Here is a 10155-nt window from a genome sequence, read left to right as displayed (position 1 = left end):
GCCGTTAGCAGCCCAAGATATACCACGGGTCATGATTTGCCCAATTACACGACGGGTCGTTAACAAGCCAAATATACCTCAAGGTTTTGTTGTCCCAATCACATCCTGGGCCATTAACAAGTCGAAAACCAAGTCGGTCGATAGATGAGCCCAAATATACCACGGGCCTTTAAGAGGCCGAAAGTCAGATCGGGCTAGAATTTTGCTACCGTAACCATGGGCCATTAATAGGCAAAAGTCACGTCGGACAAGAAATGGGCCCAAGTGTAGTACGGGCCATTAATAGTCTGAAAGATACACCAGGCTAGAAATGGGCCCATCAGTACAACGAGCTGCTAAAAGTCCGAAAGACATACTGGCCAGAAAACAACCCAATTCCATCAAGGGCCGCTAACAGGTCGAAATGGGTCTAAGTATACCATGGGCCTTTAACAAGCCGAAAGACACATTAGGCTGTAATTGGCCAGAAGAAATAACGGATTATTAACGGGTTAGAACTGCCACTGGGTCGTAATTGGGCTATCTGGAATCAGGAGTTAGTGGGGCGACCCACAAAATCTTATGGGCATTTGACTGGCCAGCCTTTTAACTAAAAGGACCACTATTGGGTCATGCTGTGACGCCCGGATAATTAAGCTACAGCAATCTCTGCTAACAATGCCACGTCACCACGATTACCGTTGTTAATCTCGCGATGACTCAATCCTGCTCGGATTCAAAATTCAAATTCAAGTTAAACAATAAAAGTTTTCAAATATTAAAACCAAAATGTTCTGGATGTGACAAATAATTAGCTAGTAATATTGGTGGAGAAACAACATTTTTGTAAAATGCTTGACTACCCTAGACTAATTAAAAAGAGTGGCTAAAATAATAATTTAATTGCTTTTGAAATTAGGAAAATATTAAACTGATATATTTTGGCTACAAACTAGGTTTGGCAGTGGCCTATATTGATGATACTAATTTAGGTGCTAAATTGGTATTTCATAAAACTAAAATAAAAGAAATTGTAAACGAAAACAGAAAAGAATAAATAAAAGAAAGGGAAAACAAAACAAAACAAACAAAAAGAGAACAACAACCCACCTCCCCACATGGGCCAACCGGACCAGCAGGCCAACCCAACTGGCCCAGGCCGGCCCACCCCATTCCCACTTAACCCCCCACGCCCCCGAAAACCCTAGCCGTCGCCCCACTTCCCCCACTCGTTCCACTCCTCCTCTGCCCCCTCCCCGATCCAGATCGGGATCAGGGGCGTTCGCCGCGGCCGCGGCCCGGAACCCCTGCCGGGGCCGTCCCGCCACCCACTGTCATCGACACCGCCTCCCCGTCTCCGTCGCTCGTCCTCGACATCCTCCCCGATGACCCGCATCAAGCCACGCCGCCCCGACCTCAACTCGTCCTCCGCCTCGACCTTGCCGCGCCGTCCTCTACCTCCACCTCGTCGCACTCCGTCGAGCCTCGCCGGCGAACCCCTGCAACGAGGGTGAGGACCCCGACCCACTCCGCCTACCCCCTTTTCTCTCATGTCCCCGTCGCTAGCGCCGTCCCTGCCCCCTGTCCGTCGTGACCGCGCTCCGGCCCCGTCCCGCCTGGCCGCTCGCGTGCTCGCACTCGCCCGCGCAAACCGACGCCGCACTCGGTTCATGCAACATGCGTGCCCGCCGCGCCCTGCTTCCCCCGGCGCGTTGTGCGTGCGCCGCATCTGCCCCTCGCTGCTGCCCGCACGCTCTGCTCCGCCTCCCTCTTGCATCCTAGGCCGCCCCCTAGTCGCAAGCCCGCCCCGCTCGCTGTTCCCCCCTGCTCGCAGCTAGCTCCCGCCAGCGGCCGTGCTCGCCGAGACCGCCATGACCGGGGCCCGGCGTGCCCCGCACGCATCGGCCCTCGGTTCCGCCACTGCTCGCCAGCCGAGCGCCGTAGCCGCAGGCGCCAGGCCGTGCGCCCGCCCCATACGCCTGTAACCCACTCGCCCGCTAAGCAACCCCCTGTGCATATGACAAGTGGGGTCCGCCCCTGAGAACGTTTGAAAAAAAGGAAAATAAAGAAAGAAAGAAAATAATTAATTACTTAATTAAAGAATTAATTAACTTAATTAATTCGGTTAGTTAACTAATTAAACCTAATTAACCTGCTAATAAAACTAAGTATTGATAATTAGGGTAACAGTCAATGTTGAATGGGCCCCACACGTCAGTTGACCGAGTCAACGGTCAATGTTGACCGCTGACATCATGCTGACGTCATGCTGATGCAGTATACGTATTTTGATTTAAATTAATTCTGTTAATTCTAAAATGAATTAAATCTTTAAAATTAATATAAAATAATCCGTAACTCGGATGAAAATACTTTGTACATGAAAGTTGCTCAGAACGACGAGCCGAATCCGAATACGCAGTCCGTTCGTCCGCCACACATCCCTAGCATAGCGAACGTGCAACAATACCCCTTCGATTCGTTTGTCCGAAAACATCAAACACCGGGAATACTTTCCCAGATGTTTTCCCCCTTCGCCAGTATCGCCTAGTACCACGTTAGGTCACCCCTAGCACCGCGTATTGCCATGTTTTGCTTTGTGATGCTTTGATTGCTCTGTTATTTATTGTGTTCCCCCTCCATTACTTCTTTCCGGTAGACCCGAGACCGCTGCCGATACCCTCGTGATCGACTACATCGACGACGACCCCTCCTTGCCAGAGCAACAAGGCAAGCCCCCCCTTGATCACCAGATATCGCCTATTCTTCTCTATACTGCTTGCATTAGAGTAGTGTAGCATGTTACTGCTTTCCGTTAATCCTATCCTGATGCATAGCCTATCCTTGCTACTACTGTTATTACCTTTAACTGCAATCCTACATGCTTAGTATAGGATGCTAGTATTCCATCGGTGGCCCTACACTCTTGTCCGTCTGCCATGCTATACTACTGGGCCGTGATCACTTCGGGAGGTGACCACGGGCATATTGCTATATACTTTATATTGTTACATTACTTATGATAATGTTCGAAGATGGGGGCTGAAGGGGTAGGTGGCTCCATCCCGGTAGAGGTGGGCCTAGGTTCCCGACGACCCCCGACTGCTACTTTGTGGCGGAGCGACAGGGCAGGTTGAGACCACCTAGGAGAGAGGTGGGCCTGGCCCTGGTCGACGTTCGCGGATACTTCAATTAACACGCTTATCGAGATCTTGGTATTTGATCTGAGTTGGGTCGTTGACCTTATACGCACTAACCGCCATGTGGGACAAGATATGGGCAACCGCCGTCGTGGTATCAGCCGAAGCTCTTTTTGACGTCAGCGACTGAGCGCCGCGCGCCGCATTGGACCGTAAGCTCGCGCTTGTATTAAGGGGGCTAGGTCTGCTTCCGGCCGCGTACGCAACATGCAGGTGTGCAATGGGCGATGGGCCCAGACCCCTGTGCATAGGATTTAGACCGGCGTGCTGACCTCTCTGTTGAGCCTAGGTGGGGCTGCGACGTGTTGATCTCCCGAGGCCGGACATGACCCAGGAAAGTGTGCCCGGCCAGAGGGATCGAGCATGTCGGGTAATGTGGTGCACCCCTGCAGGGAAGTTGATCTATTCGAATAGTCGTGTCCACGGTAACAGGCGACCCGGAGTTGTACCTTGACCTTATGACAACTAGAACCGGATACTTGATAAAACACACCCTTCCAAGTGCCAGATACAACCCGGTGATCGCTCTCTCATAGGTCGACGAGGAGAGGATCGTCGGGTAGGATTATGCTATGCGATGATACTTGGAGAACTTCAATCTACTCTCTTCTACATGCTGCAAGATGGAGCCTGCCAAAAGCGTAGTCTTTGATAGGACTAGCTATCCCCCTCTTATTCTGGCATTATGCAGTTCAGTCCACCGATATTGCCCCTTTACACATATACCCATGCATATGTAGTGTAGATCCTTGCTTGCGAGTACTTTGGATGAGTACTCACGGTTGCTTTTCTCCCTCTTTTCCCCCTTTCCCTTCTACCTGGTTGTCGGAACCAGATGCTGGAGCCCAGGAGCCAGACGCCACCATCGACGACGACTCCTACTACACCGGAGGTGCCTACTACTATGTTCAGGCCGCTGACGACGACCAGGAGTAGTTTAGGAGGATCCCAGGTAGGAGGCCTGCGCCTCTTTCGATCTGTATCCCAGTTTGTGCTAGCCTTCTTAAGGCAAACTTGTTTAACTTATGTCTGTACTCAGATATTTTTGCTTCCGCTGACTCGTCTATGATCGAGCACTTGTATTCAAGCCCTCGAGGCCCCTGGATTGTATTATGATGCTGGTATGACTTATTTTATTTTTTGAGTTGTGTTGTGATATCTTCCCGTGAGTCCCTGATCTTGATCATACACGTTTGCGTGTATGATTAGTGTACGATTGAATCGGGGGCGTCACAAGTTGGTATCAGAGCCGACTGCCTGTAGGAATCCACCTTTCACACTCCTTGGCCGAAGTCGAGTCTAGACATTGCAAAACTTTTACTAACAAGGCTGTGCGGCTTGCAGGCCCACATCGCCATATGGGTGGTATTAGGATCTTTTACTCCTCGTCTGTACTCTGGGACTCTGATATCTCTTCTATTCGGGTTAAATGATTTTACTAAATCTGACTCTAGGTTCTCGTAACTACCTTGTCCCAGAGAGCCCCTTATCACAGATGATCACCTACTGCGCTAGAAGATTTCGAAGATACTCTACGATGTTCTCCCGAGACACTTGAGCCCACCGCCTTTGCAAATTCCCTACCACTGTTATATCCATATGGATAACCACATATACTCGCCATTCATACAATGTTTCCCAGTTGATCTTGTTATTACAAGATACCCCGATATTCTCTCCGTTGTTTCGAAAATCCTTTGAGCTTACTGCCTTGCAGTTCTTACCACATGAGTACCCCTATGGATAATTCCTCGCACTTACCGAGTATCCGCTCATTCCCAGTTGTTCAGGTGTTTCACAAAAGTCTTTGAAATACTATTTGATCCTCCGATACCGTAGCAGCTTATTGCTCTGCAAATACTTGTCTGCTTGCATTATGGATGCTTCCCATATGTCTGGCAATATTCATTAGTCTCCTTTGTCACCGTCATTTTGATCCTATTGATTCAATATGTTGTGAATGGTCGCAATCATCAATCATGTCCTAGAATTCATCCTTCCGGCTCAGACGTCATTTTGAACATGAGTTGGTTCTCGATCAATCAAATTGCCGTCGATAGTGCCCCTAAGTCTATTCAACTTATCCATCCTTGACCAGAGCGTCTGCTTCTGATCCTTCGATTTGGAATCATAATTCCTTTGCAATTAAGCTTCAAATTATTCAGATGATTCCATAACCTGCTGCATTTGCATTCTTCCCTCTTCTGGTTGAGTACCGATACTCACATCAGATCCTTTGTTGACCATCAAGTCCCTTGTTGGATTGTTATCCGACAGTTTCCTTCACATTTGATCACCTTATGAGTTCTTTCCCTGATACATAATGCCTTTGGTAAACTGTATCCTTTCCCTTTGTCAACCATGCTCTTCTTTCGAGCTATTGTTCATTACTCCTGAAGCTCGTGGTATATGTTCCTAAGATGCCCCGATGGGTTGAATCAATGCCTTTCCTAATCTGTGTGAACCAAAAGATTTCACGGGTCATACTCCTCTGGTAATTCACCAGGTAGTTCTTCACCTTCAGTTAATTTTAACAGAGCAGTGAGTGAAAGGTTATGCATTGGAGAAGTGGGAGTCGACCTTGAACTCTGTGTTCATGCCCATAGACACGATGTAGATCTTATCATGAAAGCTTCTCTTGAAAATAAATTGTCCCCTTGGTATAAGTTCATCTTACATCCGGGATTTGGTCCTTTGCAATTGTGGTTCCGACCATATTGTTCTTCTTTGATCCCATTTCTCAGACAAGTTGAAGTACTTGTCTTCTGCAAGCAATACCCCAGTCCAACCTTCACTTTGATCTACCGTCGAGTATTACACCCTGATATCTCGAGAATATCATGGAACAGCATAACTTCTTATGGGTTCTTCATCAACTGTTATTTCTCACCGGATCCAATTGTTCCTAGGTTCTGGGTTGTCGTCAACAGAGAACACCGAATAGTGAATCGAGTCCGCACTGTGATTCCATAAATCTAAGTAATTTTTGTTGTATGAGTTAATAATCATTTAAGTCATTCCTAGCCCGATCGGCTATATCATTAGCGTGCTAAATTTTAACTATGTACTTGGTCCTTCTTCCCGAAGCACAAATTTTGACGATGAGCTATGCTTATGTCCATTTTCCTCATCATATCATTTCACCTTGAACAGCAAGCTTGATTTCGAGTTTGTGTCGTACCCATGGTTCCAATAACCTTTTGCTTCATTATTCCTTTGACTTGATGTCATCGCTGACCGATTACATCTTCATGAAACCTCTCGACAAATGTGTCGTGATCAGCATCAACATTTTGAGTGTTTCCAGGATATCAATCGAATTCATGATGAGAGATATCATCCTTGCCCCCACGATGATTGTGTTAACATCGACAACATTCTTGCATTTCCGCAACACAAAACTGGTTCACGGTTTGTGTTGTACCTTGAGTTCCTTGCTATCCAACTTATGTTATGTTCTACCTTGTAGTATTACTGTCTTCTATATCAAGAATGTTGTGAGGATTGCTCCACCTCTTAAAGAATTCTTGGTATAGTCATACTTCTCACCATCACGATTCTTTCTTGGTCCCCGTGTTGATTCTAACCGGGATACCAACAAGTGAATGGTGTTGTTTGGATTCTGCACTTCTAGCAACCCTATTGCTTTGAAGTTAATGGTCGATAGTTTCATTCTAATTCTTTTGTTCACTAAGTTACCATTCTAACATTGAACGTGCGACCCAGCCCATATTTTGGGTGCACCTTTCAATCAATGTTTAATTGTGTATGCTTTCCTCGAGCATACACCATTATATCATTTGATCTGACAATTGTTATCTCCTTGTTCACCTAATTGTGGAGATCCATCTTTTGGAAATCTCAATGAATTGTCGCTGAGTTCATCAGCCACCCCTTCATCCTCTCCTTGATTTAATGATGAACTCTTGTTTCGGAACTCGGTCCCATAGTTCAATTCCCGAGAATCTTACAATGTCATCTCGACAATTTGTGTTGCACCTTTCTTCTCAGGCATCCTGACTCTGAGGTATCCTAGCACCGATCAGATCTGAATCTCTGTGAGATATGATGGTTGGAACATTTTTCCAAGAGTTATAACACTGGTCTTTTATGACCCGGTAAGGTGATGACATGCCTAGCACACCTGGCCGGATGACCTGCTGTTATAGTTTCCTTATTAGCAAGGTTATCCATTCTTCCATGAGGAAATTGTAAGACTTATTCTACAAGTTGTTCCTGATGGATCCTTCCTGTATCAAAAGTCTGACCTTTGCTTGGAGACCATGTCAATGCTATCTGGAAGCATGTCTGTGGTAATCCGATTTTCAATAAGAGCATTTGAAGCCTCGAAGCATGTCTGTGGTAATCCGATTTTCATCCAGAACATTTGAAGCCCAATGCTAAATGTTTCTCGCTCAGTTATCCAAACACCGTTGTATGGGTAATGTCATGAAATTTCTCTCACCTTACCTAAAGAGTTTACTACATTATATTCTGTCCTGGAGATCATGCTCTGCTTGTCCTTGGGAAGGATATACCCTTGAAATATGTCCCTTCCATTGTTCTGTTTAATCTGATAATCATATTTTCCTTTCCATTGTTTGGCTTAACCTTTCTTGTGATCTATATGACCTAAGCAGTAATATTCTCCTGCTTATGTAAACACCTTGGTGTACAATTCTGTTGGCAAGACCCTGTTACTAATGTTGATGACATTTCGGTACCCACCGATGGACGAGAACTTTGCCTATTGGTCCGCCTCGTTTCAACGAGCAGGAAAATAGTTCTCTTTGTCCCTCGCCCTAGGTACCAACGTTGTTGCCAACAAAACTGACAGGCTATCCTCTGACATACTTTGCTATCTTGACCGTGCAAATGTTAGCGCCTTCCTGCTTTTAACCCACATGGTGGGCCCATAACCCACATTTCCACAGGATCGAAACCTGACTCTCCTATACACCCCCTATTTCCAAAGTTATTCCTCGCGCGTGGCCTCATATGTAATTCACGAGCCACCTTCCGAGATATAATTAATTCTGGTATCAGACACAAAACTTATTCCCATTGCTCTGGACCCCTTTTACACTTTGTTTCAGGCATCGAACGATTGCCTACCCGCTTGAAACTTCTCATGGTACCTTCTTGTTGGGGAACGTAGTAATTTCAAAAAAATCCTACGCACACGCAAGATCATGGTGATGCATAGCAACAAGAGGGGAGAGTGTTGTCCACATACCCTCGTAGACCAAAAGCAGAAGCGTTAGCACAACACGGTTGATGTACTCGTACGTCTTCACGATCCGACCGATCAAGTACCGAACGCACGGCACCTCCGAGTTCAGCACACGTTCAGCCCGATGACGTCCCTCGAACTCCGATCCAGCCGAGTGTTGAGGGAGAGATTTGTCAGCACGACGGCGTGGTGACGATGATGATGTTCTACCGACGCAGGGCTTCGCCTAAGCACCGCTACAGTATTATCGAGGTGGACTATGGTGGAGGGGGGCACCGCACTCGGCTAAAAGATCAAATCAATTGTTGTGTCTATGGGGTGCCCCCCTGCCCCCATATATAAAGGAGCAAGGGGGGAGGTGTGGCCGGCCAGGAGGAGGCGCGCCAGGAGGAGTCCTACTCCCATCGGGAGTAGGACTCCCTCCCTTCCTTGTTGGATTAGGAGAAGGGGGAAAGAGGAGGGAGAGAGGAAGGAAAGGGGGGGGCGCCCCCCTCTCCTTGTCCTATTCGGACTAGAGGGGGAGGGGCGCGCGGCCCTGCCCTGGCCGCTTCTCCTCTTCCCCAGCAAGGCCCACTATGGCCCATTAAACCCCCGGGGGGTTCCGGTAACCCCTCCGGTACTCCGGTAAAATCCCGATTTCATCCGGAACACTTCCGATATCCAAATATAGGCTTACAATATATCAATCTTCATGTCTCGACCATTTCGAGACTCCTCGTCATGTCCGTGATCACATCCGGGACTCCGAACAACCTTCGGTACATAAAAACTCATAAACTCATAATATAACCGTCATCGAAACTTTAAGCGTGCGGACCCTATGGGTTCGAGATCTATGTAGACATGACCGAGACACGTCTCCGGTCAATAACCAATAGCGGAACCTGGATGCTCATATTGGCTCCCACATATTCTACGAAGATCTTTATCGGTCAAACCGCATAACAACATACGTTGTTCCCTTTGTCATCGGTATGTTACTTGCCCAAGATTTCATCGTCGGTATCTCAATACCTACTTCAATATCGTTACCGGCAAGTCTCTTTACTCGTTCCGTAATACATCATCCCGCAACTAACTCATTAGTTGCAATGCTTGCAAGGCTTAAGTGATGTGCACTACCGAGTGGGCCCAGAGATACCTCTCCGACAATCGGAGTGACAAATCCTAATCTTGAAATACGCCAACCCAACAAGTACCTTCGGAGACACCTGTAGAGCACCTTTATAATCACCCAGTTACGTTGTGATGTTTGGTAGCACACAAAGTGTTCCTCCGATAAACGGGAGTTGCATAATCTCATAGTCATAGGAACATGTATAAGTCATGATGAAAGCAATAGCAGAATACTAAACGATCGTGTGCTAAGCTAACGGAATGGGTCAAGTCAATCACATCATTCTCCTAATGATGTGATCCCGTTAATCAAATGACAACTCATGTCAATGGCTAGGAAACATAACCATCTTTGATCAACAAGCTAGTCAAGTAGAGGCATACTAGTGACACTCTGTTTGTCTATGTATTCACACAAGTATTATGTTTCCGGTTAATACAATTCTAGCATGAATAATAAACATTTATCATGATAGAAGGAAATAAATAATAACTTTATTATTGCCTCTAGGGCATATTTCCTTCAGTCTCCCACTTGCACTAGAGTCAATAATCTAGATTACACAGTAATGATTCTAACACCCATGGAGTCTTGGTGTTGATCATGTTTTGCTCGTGGAAGAGGCT

The sequence above is a fragment of the Aegilops tauschii genome, chromosome 3, assembly GCF_002575655.3.
Source record: "Aegilops tauschii subsp. strangulata cultivar AL8/78 chromosome 3, Aet v6.0, whole genome shotgun sequence".
Lineage (NCBI taxonomy): Eukaryota > Viridiplantae > Streptophyta > Magnoliopsida > Poales > Poaceae > Aegilops > Aegilops tauschii.
The sequence above is the reverse complement of the archived record's forward strand: the minus strand, read 5'-3'. Positions refer to the sequence as shown.